The 13092-nt window shown below is 42.8% G+C and overlaps 1 long non-coding RNA gene across 1 annotated transcript in view; it reads left to right on the top strand.

Annotated features, from left to right (window-relative positions):
* LOC120234744 overlaps positions 1-2197 on the top strand; it is a 4109-nt gene extending 1912 nt beyond the window's left edge. Inside the window, exon 2 of the long non-coding RNA XR_005529185.1 lies at positions 1489-2197. This is a non-coding gene — a long non-coding RNA (uncharacterized LOC120234744). The remainder of the gene's footprint in view (positions 1-1488) is intronic.
* Positions 2198-13092: the final 10895 nt, after the last annotated feature.

Raw genomic sequence — 13092 nt, 5'->3', positions numbered from 1 at the left:
CCGACTAAGCCACCCAGGTGCCCCTGTAATGGGCTTTTTATTTTAATCTACGAGATTTCAACGAGAACCTACTGGCTCCAGGCCCCTCCCCCCGGGGTAAGACACCTCCCCTCACGGGATCACCTGCCGCTATGGGGTCTGAGTCGCAATAGGAGCCAGGGCCTGGGAAATCCCGGAGCTGTGCCGGGCACAGTTTCTTCATTTCTAGACAGGCTCCTGCATTGGCCCTCCTCCTTCCTACCTCCATGCTGTCAATCACGCGACTCCCTACACCTGCAAAGTCCTTCCCACTTACCAGCCGATGTCTGAATCCTTCCCCCCCCCCCACCCCCCGCCACCTCCTTCCCTAGCGCCCAGTGGAGAGCCACCTTCAAGACCCAAACCAAACTGGGTTCAAAATGATTGTAGACACAGTTCTCAGATACTTTTGATGAGGCAGGTAATAGGGGTTGGAAATCCGAAGGGTCTAACAGGCTGTCATTGTTGGTAGAGGTAAGGCAAGCAGAACAGCACAAAGGAAAATACTGCCCGTACTATTCCCTGCAGTTCTCAGGAACTGGTGTGAATCCTCCAAGTTTAGACGCCCTAGATCATCTAATGATCTTCTTCCAACATCCTTTGCATTTCTTTAAAACTATTAATGTAATATACCTAGTGACTTTACATGTTTATTCCATGTGATGGCCTGTCTTGACAAATCATCCTTCTGTAGTTATTATGGGAAACACAGGCTATGTGCACACTTTTTCCCTCCTAGTTTGACATCCAGCTTTTGTCCAGTTCCTCTGAATTGCTACTTTTGGTGGCTTCCAAGGAAATGTTTGCAGAAGGGCTGCTTCCCAAGTTTTTAAAAGTCACACACATAGAAACTGATAATTATTTTTTATTTAGGAATACAGAAGCAAAGGGCTAAGGCAATCATATCCCCAACTCCTCTGTACAGGGCCCCAGCTCATTCATTCATTCATTCATTCACTCATTCATCTATCTACCTATCTCCTTATCCATCCATCCATTCATCGATCCATCCATCCATCCATTCCTTTTTCCTCCATTCCCCCCTCCTACTCCCAGTTCCCACAGACCACAGTTCTGAGTGTTTAATGTGTATTATTTTGACTCCTGTGTTACTATAAAATGTATAGTTTTTTCATACTCCCGAATTTTTAGTTTGTATAAGTGACATCATGTTGTAGATCTCATTTGCTTTCTTCCTTTATTCCCTGAGCAGAGTCCTGCTGTGTCTACATCTAAGCTGTAGATGGGACTTCGTGGGGGACACCTCCCACATCAAGCACCTACCACCAGGGGTGGGTACCTTTGTCGCACCCGCCATGGTGAATGCCCTCATATGTGCCCCTTTATGGACCTAAGAAGGATTTGTGGAATCCCAGGGGATACAGACATTCATCATGAATAAGTACTGTCTACTGCTGTCTGGACTGCTGTCTACCCCGGTCTAAGAGCTGTGTGTTGGGTTTCCTACAGGCCCACAAAGACAGTCACACCTGGCATGGAAATGAGAACATGGATACAGACACCAGGGTGAAAAGATAAGAAACATAGGCCCTGGACTTGGGCAGCATTAGGCCCTCCAGCCTCTCTGAGATAGAATGTCCATCCACATCACAGGGCGTTTCTCTGAGTCACAAGAGAGATGAGGAATGCTGGGGTAAGGATGCCTTCCCCACTGCTACTACCTTCTGAAAAAATGACTCAAGTCTCAGGATTCTGCGGAATGAGGAGAGCCGCTGTTAAATTTCTCAGGATGTCACTTTGGTCATCTCTGTTCCACCAGGAACAGTCACAATTGCTGACCATTCTGCCCCCCGCCAAGGAGCTATATCCATCTAAGGAAGAAGCATATGAAGTCAGAACTGGGCAAGGCCTCACGGGCGAGGGTCTGGGGAGCCAGCGGAATCCAAGCCTGCTGGGCTGCAAACCACAATCTCTTCCTCTGCCTTTGGGGGGAAATATTGCAAGAAGAAGGGGCAGAAATAAGGGCTGCTCAAGAGGTTAACTTTGCTTCCTTGGGGAACATGGAAGAGTTGCTGCAGAGCCACGACCAGGCTCCCCTGTGAACGCTGCACATTCCGAGAGCACAGGTCCCTTTCTTTTGCTTTGTTACCTTGAGGTTTTAGGGATTTCAGTATAGCAATTGAGATACAAACCAGTAAACTTTATTTAGAAAACTGTATGATCAGAGAACCAGAGAGCTTACTTTGTTATTGTTAGTTTCTGTGTGTGTGTGTGTGTGTGTGTGCATGTGTGTGTTGTTGTTGTTGTTGTTTTCCTTCAGAAGTGTAAATTGAGGGGCGCCTGGGTGGCTTAGTCGGTTAAGCGTCCGACTTTCGCTTAGGTCATGATCTCGAGGTTCGTGGGTTCGGGCCCCGCGTCGGGCTCTGTGCTGACTGCCAGCTCAGAGCCTGGAGCCTGTTTCAGAGTCTGTGACTCCCCCTCTCTCTGACCCTCCCCTGCTCACGCTGTCTCTCTCTCTCCTAGAAATAAATAAAAAATAAAAAATAAAAATAAAAGAAGTGTAAATTGAGTGACTAATGTGTTTTCACAGTCTGTAGGCTGAGGCTGACAGAGGGAGTAAGATTAGGTATCTTTTCCACTCCTAAATAACGGAAAGAAGGAAAATGTCCCCAAGGGTTTATTTTTTAGAAAACCTTAAAAATCCCAGTTTATAGGATGATAAGGGGATAAATAGTTCAAGAGATGACGTCTTCATCTATTCACATGAAATGTAAATGTTTGTTGCAGTCCGGAATGAGAATTTTCAAGATTTCTGTATATATTAAGTTCTGCAAGAGGGGAACACATTTGCTTATATGCTTCTCTAGAAATGAAGATAATATATTACCCAGGCAGAAGGCTAATCCAGTATGCTTGTCCTACATTTTGTAGTTTTTCACATGCTGAGGATAGAGAGGGACGGACATAATTCCCTTCCTAACAATGCGGTGTTTATCTACTCTGGGGTCACCACAGGCACACTGAGTGGTCCTCTGGATTTCCAGAACAGCATTTCCACCATCTTTCCACCTTGGTTCATATCATGGGGACTTAGGACATTAGTGTGAGAACAAGAAATGGGACTTCAAAGAAAGACTACCAAAATAGTGACTCCAACAGTTATAATTACATGTACATAATTTAGACATGGTTAATTATGGTTTCCCATCTACATATTTAGAAAGATTGTAGATAGCATAATTTTTGGATGTGATGAGGTACAATGGTATCCAAATACACATGCACGTGTCTACACAGATATACACATTCAGGATCAGAAGCCAGGGCGCCTGAATGGCTCAGTCAGGTAAGCATCCACCTCTTGATTTAGTTCAGGTCATGATTCCAGGGTCGTGGGATTGAACCTTGTGTAGATCTCCCTCTCTCTCTCTGCCCCTCCCCCCTCCTCTCTCTCTCTCTCTCTCTCTCTCTCAAAAAAAAAAAAAAAAAAAGAAAGAAAAAAATCACATCTAATCTTACCCAACACTGGCCCCAGTTTTAGGCCATTTATTTTGGGGCACAAAAAAGAGGAGATAAATCTGGATGGAGATTTTCAGGTACAGCAACCTATTGCTGCTTCTGAAAGAAAGGGAAGGACAGAACCATTCACTTTTTTTTCATGATAGAGATCATGCCGAAGAAATCACAGGTGCTTACTATGATTTCAGTTTAATGGGAAACACCCTGAGTGTTAGACAAGACCAAGATTGTCGCTTTCATCTGAACTTGAGAAGTTGTAGAGTCCATGGGTATAATTACACTGCCCTCCTTCACACTAAACAATTTGTACCTATTAAGTTCTTCCAGAGTTAACTGGGTCTATGAGACAATATGTTCCAGCCCAACGAAAGTGGCAGAACAGGATACGACATACTTTGTGGCTGCTACCCTAGTCTGCAAGTGTTGGTGAGAGTTCTGCTCTATTTCCTGCTGTTTAAAGTTTTTTGAAACCTCACGTCATCTAATGACTTAGGACTTTTACATCCTGAGTGGGTCAGCATAACATTCATACCGGGCGCTTAATCAAAAAGAAGACTCTCATTGGATTAGAAGAAACTGAAAGGGAACTTTTAGGGACAGTTCACAAATAATCTCCAACCCTAGATGCTGGGCTTCTAAAAGGAAGGAAGTCTAACAGACAGACAGAAATTCTTTACCAAATAAAAAAAATTTCGTGTTTAAGTTAACAGGCCTCACATTTTCTTGCAAATTCCTTAAACCATTTTCTAACACAGTGCTTCCACTTACCTTCGATTAATTCTAAACACATTGGTTGTGGCTTTTTAGAGTTGTTGCACTCCAGAAAGGACAGAATTAGGCAGAATGTGACTCTGTGATCTTCATTTCACCCTAAACCATAAATTCCATGTTAGCACTGAAGTAACATCACATTAGACATGTGTGTTGCTTTATGTTAAATTGAGCTTCCTCTGGTTGCAAGTGACCCAAAAAGGGGAGGGGGGGGAAGGGAAAAGAAAAAAAGAAGAAAGAATTTAAGCAAAAACTCAAAGGGGGGAGGCACTTGTGGGAGAACCTGGGAGCATCTCCTAAATGCAGGGAAAGAGGGGCACCAGGCCTTAAGAGGACAGAGACAGAGAATCTTTGAGGACCTCGCCGAGCACAGACACATGCAGAGATTTTCTCCTTAAAGTGCTTGCTGCCTCAAATCATTCTAGATCAAAATGTCCACTTTCTGGGAAAGAGAAGCTAACCGTTCCTTCTTCACTCAGGATTCAGCTCTGGACAGTCAGCCTTGATGATAGGGTAGCACCAAAAAAACAGAAACAAGACTAGAAGAATCAAGAATCCAGACTTGTGGGCTGGGTAGGAAGTTCTTAGAGAGAAGGGGTCCGTCCAGTGCCACCCACACTTTGACTTTAAGAGTATAACCACATATTACTGTTAAACACAAGCCTTGCTAATATTGCATAGTAAAGTGATGAACACATTAAATGATGTGTTTCTTCCCAATATTTTATTTTCATGACTCCCTCTTGATCTCACAACCCTGAGATCATGACCTGAGCCAAAAATCAAGAGTCAGACAGTTAAGAAAGTGAGCCACCTGGGTGCCCCGAGATGTGTTGATTTGGATTAGAGTTACGATCTGTATCTTATTAAAACATCCTTTTATGGATTCTGACCCCCTTCCATCAATTAATTAGTGTTCTTTATCCTTCAAGGAATTGTTTATAAGAGAAGACATTAAAATAATTCTTTTTTTTTAAATTTTTTAATGTTTATTAGAGAGAAAGAGAAAGCATGAGTAGGGGAGGGGTAGAGAGACACACACACAGACTGAAATAGGCTCCAGGCTCTGAGCTGGCAGTCAGCACAGAGCCCGACGCGGGGCTCGAACCCACGAACCGCGAGATCATGACCTAAGCGAAAGTCGGACGCTTAACCGACTAAGCCACCCAGGCGCCCCTAAAATAATTCTTAAGTTTACCTTTTCCTAAGGATGTCCTTTAAGACCACACTTCCCTGATCTAAATGAGAATTTCAAGCATCTCCTAGGGGTCTCTCGGTGAGGTTCAGTGAATGAGTGTTATTGTGAGCCCAAAGCAACAATTTACAAGCCCACAATAATCCCTGCCTGTCAAAACTTTGTCTAATGCAACTTTGCATCCCTGCACCCACCATTATGCAAGCTGAAAAAACAGTTGTCAGATAAGCATATCTTGTTTATCTTTCCTATTCAGATTTAGATTTAGTCCTCGGAGGGAGTAAGAGCCATGTAGATTTAAACTTTAGGCACCACACAGGTCTGACGAATTACATGCACGGGAAAGAACTTCAGATATATTTTAACATGTATTTCTCAAATTAAATAAAAGCAGGAAATACAAAGAGATTTCAAATTTTTAAATGTTTATTTTTGAGAGAGAGACGGAGTGCAAGTGGGGGAGGGGCAGAGAGAGAGGGAGACACAGAATCTGAAGTAGGCTCCAGGCTCTGAGCTGTCAGCACAGAGCTGGATGCAGGGCTCAAACTCACGAACTGCGGGATCATGATCTGAGCCGAAGTCAGACAGACAAACTGAGCCACCCAGGCACAATACAAAGAGATTTCAAATATAAAGGGTCTTCAGTCAAATTGAAGAGACTGAACGAGGTTTATAAAATGACCACTCAAAAAACTCAAGGTTTTGGGGCGCCTGGGTGGCTCAGTCAAACACCTGACTTCGGCTCAGGTCATGGTCTCGATGTTCACTAGTTCAAGCTCTGCGTCGGGCTCTGTGCTGACAGCTCAGAGCCTGGAGCCTGCTTCGGATTCTGTGTCTCCCTCTCTGCCCCCCCCCCCCGCTTGTTTTCTCTCTCTCTCTCTCTCTCTCTCTCAAAAATAAATAAACATTTAAAAAATAAATAAATAAAAATTTAAAAACCTCAAAGCTTTGCCCTCGAAGCCAGATGAGTAGCCCCAAACCAAGCGCCAGAATGGAGGAAGCACAGGGGGCTGGAAATTTGTGTGCGTTTTGGGGGTGGGGGAAGATCCATGTGAGAGGCGGAGCCACTCAGGCTGCAAGTACTGAGCGAGAGTCAGACCCGGGACGAGCCCACCACCCCAGCCTCCTAAACAGCAGTTCCTAAACAGTCGTGACCCCACTCTTTTCACTGGGATGATGAGTCAAACCAAAATTATCATCAAAGCTGCTGGTTCCCCCTCAACCCGTTTTTTGGTTTTTTGGGTTTGGTTTGGTTTTGTTGTACCCAAAGTATTTCAGCGAAAGTAAAAAGACAGCAAAAACCTTATCACTCAAATAGGACACTTGAAGGAGTGACTTATTTGTTGCCTTTGGCACGTTTCCACTAAAAGGTTAACTAAGCATCTCTCTCACTGGCTTATTTGCATGGCGTTAAGGGGTGAGATGGGGAGGAAGGACTGATTTCATCCCTTCTCTGCACAAGCTGTCACCCATCCTGCCTCTGAAAATCACTCTTTGTCTGGAGTTTCAGAGGAACAGGGGTCTCACAGAGTATCACATGTGAGATTAAAACATTTAAAAAAAAAAAAAAACATTTTTAAATGAGGAAGCAAGAAACAAAAATTGAATGCAACAAATGCCATTGAAGTGTATACTTTAAACTGGTTAACAGTGGGGCACCTAAGTGGTTGAGTGGTTGAGTCAGTCAGTTGAATGTCTGACTCGATTATAGCTCAGGTCATGATGCCAGGGACGTGAAATCGAGCTCTGTGTCAGGGTCCACACTAAGTGTTTAAGGTTCTCCTTCTCCGTCTGTCCCTCTCCCTCGCTCTCACTCTCTCTCTCTCAAAAAAAAAAAATAAATAACATGATTAATAGTTAGTCTTATGCTATATGAGTTTTACCTCAATAAAAAAAACGAATGGAGCAACCTTAATTTGCCATCTTAATTCGCCAAGGTCACGAAATTTGTTCACTCTACTTTGTAAGTATAAGCACTAGCCCAAGACTAAAAGTAATTTAGCCCTGTAGAGAAGCCCTGGCCAGGGATCTGAGTTCTGGTCCCAGCTCTGCTTCATCTTGGGAAATCTTTAAAAAAAATTTTAAGCTTATTTATTTTGAGAGAGAGAGAGAGCTGGCGAGGGGTGCAGAGAGAGGAACGGAGAGAGAGAGAGAATTCCAAGCAGCTTCCGCACCCCTAGCACAGAGCCCCATTCAGGGTTTGAACTCACAAACAATGAGATTATGGCCTGAGCTGAAATCAAGAATCAGACGCTTAGCTGATAAGCTGTGCAGGTGCTTAAAATCTCTCTTACAAATTACCAGATTTGGAGTATCTGGTCACCTAGGCTTCTTCCAGAAGTAAATTCTTTGATTTTGAAGCAAGATGGATTTACATCTTTCTTTGTATCTTTCAAAAGGGCTTCTTTTACATGTCATTTACCCAGTTAAGTCCAAAGGCCCAGCGAAGTGACAAAACCATTAAAACCTAAGCAAATCATTTTCACTGTATCTCTCCTCACCTAGGAGCTCATTCATTGAAAAAACCCACAATTTAACCCATTGCAAGACACAGATATGTACAAAACCCAATCCTGTTCCCAGGAAGTATGCAGCCTACTGACCTTCATGGAAACATTTAGAAACGGACCAGTCACAACGCAGCCCAGGAAGTGTCCTTAGTGATCAGGGCTGGGAAGCAGCTGGATCCTGAGAATGAGCAAAGGCTGAGACGGTGCAGAGGAGAAGGTGAGCTGGTGATAGCAGAAAGAGCCCCTCGGCACCTTCCCCATCACCGGGAAGATGAGGTGGCATGCGACATGTAACTCCTCACAATGTTCTTAAGAAAAATAGTTACCCTGCCATGGAGGAAACTGGCAGACCTCTCTACCCAGGGATCAACGCTAAAGTCACCAGATAGGTAGGTAACGCATCGATATAAAGTGCTTCCTGATATAATGCACTGAGACTTCTGAGGAATTTCTGCCACAAGCACCTAATCTCAATTTAATCGTTGAGGAAACACAAAAAAGACAGAGCAACTGTGTCCCCACTGATTGAGACTAAAGAGATATAACCAAATGTGAAGCATTTTCTAGGGTCTTTTCTCACTGTAAAGGACATTTAAGTAGATAATCTGAAAGATCTGAATAAGATCTGTTGATTAGAGAGTAATATTGTATCGATGATAATTTCCTGATTTTGTGGTTATCTGAAAGTGCTCTGGGGGCCCCTGGGTGGCTCAGTCGGGTTGAGTGTCCAACTTCAGCTCAGGTTATGACCTCACAGTTCATGTTTGAACCCCACATTGGGCTCTGCACTGACAGCTCAGAGCCTGGAGCCTGCTTTGGATTGTGTGTGTCTCTCTCTCTGCCCCTCCCGTGCTCATACTCTGTCTCCCTCTCTTTTAATAAATAAATATTAAAAGATTAGAAAAAAAAAAAAGAATGCTCTTATTTTTAGAAAATACACACTGAAGTACTTTGGAATAAAGGGGCATCATACCTGCAACTTATTCTCAAACAATTTAGAAAAAGTAGGTGTGTATATATGTTAGATTATTATACAGTGTATTATATATGATATATTTTTATTTATACTATCATTATATTATACAACTATATATAAAATGTAAAGAAAAAAGAATAAAACAAATATGATACACGTTATCATTTGTGAAATCTAGGTGAAAGATATTTGTGGGGAATCTGTGTGCTATTGCTGAAACTTATTTGTAATTCTGATTTTATACCAAAATAATAAGGGGAAAAAAAGAAAGTTGAGCTTCCTGATGCTAAAATACAAAGTCAGGTTTGTCTGATCATGTTTTTGACCAGTGGCTATTTACTTTCTCTCTATGTGACATATTGGATGAATAATAAATAATATTCTTAATAAATTTATAACAGGATGAGACATACTGGATTTTTTACTGTAATTTGACTTACGCACTATAAAATTATCTTTTTAAATGTATAATTCAGTGGTTCTTAGTGAAGCAACCATCATCGCTAAATCCAAAACATGTTCATCACCCCTAAAAGAATTTATTAGCCATCGCTTTTCATTTCCTCCTATTCCCAATCTCTGGCAATGGCTTTCTGTTACTATAGTTGTGCATCTTCTGGACATTGCATTTAAATGGAATCATACAGGGGCCAACTTCATCCAGCTCATGATCTCGTGGTTCACGAGTTCAAGCCCCACATAGGGCTCTGTGCTGACAGCTCGGAGCCTGGAGCCTGGAGCCTGCTTCGAATTCTGTGTGTGTGTGTGTGTGTGTGTGTGTGTGTGTGTGTGTGTGTGTGTGTCTGCCTGCCCCTCCCCCACTCACGCTCTGTCTCTCCCAAAAAATGAATAAACATTAAAAAGATTTAAAAAACATTAAATGGAATCCGATGATATGCAGCCTTTCATGTCTGGTTTCTTGCATTTAGCATACTGTTTTTAAGATTCATCCATGTCGTAACACTTATCAGTACTTCATTCTTTTTAATTACGGAATAATATTTCATTGTATGTATATGATACGTTTTATCTGTTCATCCCTTGATGGGTATTTGGAATTTTGGCTCTTATGAATAATGGTGCTGTGAACATTTATGTACACATTTTTCATGTGGTTATATACTTTCCATTCCCTTGGTTACATTTGTAGGAGTGAAATCGCTTGGGACACATACTGTACAAGCTTGCTAGGGCAGCCATAATAAAACACCACAGATCAAGTGGCTTCAGCAACAGACATTTATTTTCTCATGGTTTGGAGACTAGGAAGTCGAAATAAAAGTATTGGCAAGTTTAGGGGCACCTGGGTGGCTTAGTCGGTTAAGCGTCCGACTTTCGCTTAGGTCATGATCTCATGGTTCATAGGTTCGAGCCCCGCGTCGGGCTCTGTGCTGACTGCCAGCTCAGAGCTTGGAGCCTGCTTCAGAGTCTGTGTCTCCCTCTCTCTCTGACCCTCCCCTGCTCACGCTCGCTCTCTCTCTCCTAGAAATAAATAAAAAAAAAACTTCAAAAAAAAGTATTGGCAAGTTTGGTGTCTTCTGAGGCCTCTCTCCTTGGCTTGCAGACTCAGCCACAAGCCGAAAACGAACTTTTTTCTTGCTAAAACGGTTTGCTCTGGACGACATAACTTCTGGGGCCTTATCATATTAAAATGGGGGTGTGTGTGCACAGGACAGAAAGTCCCTTTGGCCATTTGATGTTTTAAAAGAATGTGGTGAATAAAAACATATATAAAGAAATGCAGAGATTAAACAATTTCTAAGTGAGTTTCTTCGACATATACTAAATGCCTGTTGGAATAGTGTTAAGCTCTTTAAAAAAAAATTTTTTTTTTATTTTTTATTTCTAGGAGAGAGAGAGAGACAGCGTGAGCAGGGGAGGGTCAGAGAGAGAGGGAGTGATAGACTCTAAAACAGGCTCCAGGCTCTGAGCTGGCAGTCAGCACAGAGCCCGTCGCAGGGCTCGAACCCACGAACCTCGAGATCACGACCTAACCGAAAATCGGACGCCTAACCGACTAAGCCACCCAGGCGGCCCTAAAAAAATTTTTTTAATGCTTATTTATTTTGAGAGACAGCGTGAGCAGGAGAGGGGCAGAGAGAGAAGGAGACACAGAATCCGAAGAGAGGAAGACACAGCCCGGAGCCCGACGCAGGGCTTGAACTCAGGAACCACGAGATCATGACCTGAGTTGAAGTTGGCCGCTTAATCAACTGAGCCACCCAGGCGCGCCTAGCTCTTTTTGCCACATTAAGAGTATTTTAAAGAAATCTCTGTTTAATTTGTTATTTTTTTGTTGAATATGGTGACTTCTTTGGCCTTCTATTCAAAAAGGAGGGTCTGAGTCTATCCCTCACAGAATGCCTGAAAGGGCTCATTCAGAAATGACTAAGAGCAGACGTGAAGCACCCGAAAGAGCCAGGCAGGACTGGCCTGCTGACCACAGGTGGCTGACCTTCTGCTGCTGCTGCTGGTCCTCGGGGTCAGGGTGGGGACCAGAGCTTCTCTCACCCTGAGACACAGCACAGCTCCTTCCTGTCCTAGGGAGCACCAGCCAGGGAGGCGTGTCTACAGAGAATGGTCAGAGCGAGCCAGTGGCCCGGGGCAGGTCAGCGAAGGTAAGAATAAGGAATGTCCAAAAGGGGAGAGGAACAGCAATTTCAGAGGCTTTAGTTACTGCCTAAGGTTGAGCTTTACATTCTACTCATAGAACGTTGCTTGGTCAGGCTAGACGCTTTGGATTTTTCCAGAAAGGAACACATGGAAGGAAGAAGAAAGTTTAAAAGAGAGTTTAGGTCAAAGTCACAAAACAGAATACGTATGAGCAGAGGGAGGCAGAGGGCTCTGACAATCCCCCTCCCCCCAAATCTGATTCAGTTATTTGGGAGAGCTGATTGAGTCGGCAACGTCTAACAGGTTTTGAAAAATATTCTTTATGTCGTTTTATTTATTTAAAAAAATTTTTTTAAAATAGGTGCTATTCTTTTTTTTTTTAATGTTAAATGTTTATTTATATTTGAGAGAGAGAGAGAGAGGACAGCACACGTCTGGGGGAGGGGGAGAGAGAGACAGAGACAGAGTCTGAAGCAGGCTCAAACCTGCTCAATCCTGCCTTGGGGCTCAAACTCACAAACTGCGAGATCATGACCTGAGCGAAGTCTGACGCTTAACCGACTGAGCCACCCATTCACCCCTTTAAAATTATTTTAATGTTTATTTATTTTTGAGAGAGAGAGCACACAAGGGGGGGCAGAGAGAGATGGAGACAGAGGATCTCTGAAGTAGGCTCTCACTGACAGCAGAGAGCCCGATGTGAGGTTCAGACTCATGAACTGTGATAACATGACCTGACCCGAAGTCAAAGTAGGACACTTAACCGACTGAGCCACCCAAGTGCCCCTCAAGTTTATTTTTTAAATTTTTTAAAATTTTTCTTTTTTGCTCTTAAATACCTTTGAACTTTTTATCCATCATCATCCTTGGTATTATGTGACTTTAAGTTTTAAAAAGGATTGACTTCTATTTTGTAATAGTCATATCAATATAAAATACTCTGTAAAAAGGGTTTTGGTTTTTTTTAGTTTACATTCCCAAAGCTTTCCAGGCCCAAATGTGAGTGCCTGCTGCATTATTCAAAACTCACAATCATTTGGTAAATGTGTAATGACAGAAGGCAAACAGCGTCTTTAGGGCATGCCGAAACCTCCCAGGTATGTGTCATCGGCACTTTATTTTGGCAAATTGGAACTTGTATATTTCCATAATAAACAATGCAATTCTGTTTATTTCTCAACCGCCTAAAGGGAGGTGAAATCGTGTTCCTCCAAAACGCACACAAAAATCCAAGCTGCAGAAACAGATCTACAGGATTATCTTTTGTTAAAAATGTCATCAGAGAGCTATGCGAGTTTGGTTGTGTTGGTGTGGTATTTACAGAAAATCCCTCTAACGTGGCCACGTATCTAATCTGCTTGAGTAAAGAAACAGGACTAATTGCAATACTGAGAGTTTACTATGTGCATCATTCCACCTACGTTACCCAATAAAAACTCTAGAAGAGCATAGGATAGATTTCACGTTTCTAAACATCGAGAGCCTTTTAGTTACTTCATGTCTGCTGAGCATCAGAACCTTAGGATATT

Source organism: Hyaena hyaena, unplaced genomic scaffold, assembly GCF_003009895.1.
Source record: "Hyaena hyaena isolate Hyena2069 unplaced genomic scaffold, ASM300989v1 scaffold_115, whole genome shotgun sequence".
Lineage (NCBI taxonomy): Eukaryota > Metazoa > Chordata > Mammalia > Carnivora > Hyaenidae > Hyaena > Hyaena hyaena.
The sequence above is the reverse complement of the archived record's forward strand: the minus strand, read 5'-3'. Positions and strand labels throughout refer to the sequence as shown.